Source organism: Taeniopygia guttata, chromosome 28, assembly GCF_048771995.1.
Source record: "Taeniopygia guttata chromosome 28, bTaeGut7.mat, whole genome shotgun sequence".
NCBI lineage: Eukaryota > Metazoa > Chordata > Aves > Passeriformes > Estrildidae > Taeniopygia > Taeniopygia guttata.
The window spans coordinates 4,487,254-4,488,056 of NC_133053.1; positions in this window are offsets into that span (position 1 = coordinate 4,487,254).

The window sequence follows — 803 nt, forward strand, 5'->3', positions numbered from 1 at the left end:
TCTCGCTGCCTTCCTCCCCCACCCCCCCTCCGCCGCCGCCGCCTCCTCCTCCTCCTCCTCCTCCACCGCCGCTCCCCCTCCCCGGATTAATTCAGCCTCCGCGCCCGGGGATCGATGTCCGCGCCCCGCGGTCAGGCCGGCATGGCGCGCCCGCCGCCCGCCCTGCGGGGCGCGGGGCTGGGGGCGCGGGGCGCGGGGCTCGGTGCGGGATCGGTGCGGGGCGGCAGCGGAGCCTCCGCCGCCGGTTCCCGGCAGCCTCGCTCTGGCCCGCGGCGTGACGTCAGCGCCGCCCCGCCCCGCCCCCCCCGCCGGACCGAGCCGCCCCCCCGCCTCTCTCCCGGTGCCACCGGGGGCGGGGAGCGCCTTCTCCCGGACCCCGCTCGGATCACCTTCCCCCCGGCGCTGGGGTGACCCCCGTGCCACCGGTGTGACCCTCCCCGCCGCCCCCGGTGCCCACTCAGGTGGCGAGTGCCCACCTGAGCCCCCGCACATCTGGCTGGCCCCAGGTCGCTCCCTGCGCGCACATCTGGCTGCGCGCACAGCTGGATGTGCCCGTGCCCCGCGTCCCCTCCTCCCACTGCCCACCCCGTTCTCGTCCCCAAGGGTCTGGCTGTCCCTCTCTACCCCAAATATCTTATCCCGCACCCCCGGGGTTCCCCACGCGTGTCCCTCCGTCACCACCTTTCCCCTCGGGAATGGCGAGGTGGCCTTGGCACGGGGAGGGGAGGTGACAGGGACACGCTTGGACGGTGCTGCAGGGCCCTGAGCAGCGGTGGTGGAGGAGGAAGAAAAAAAAAAAAGAA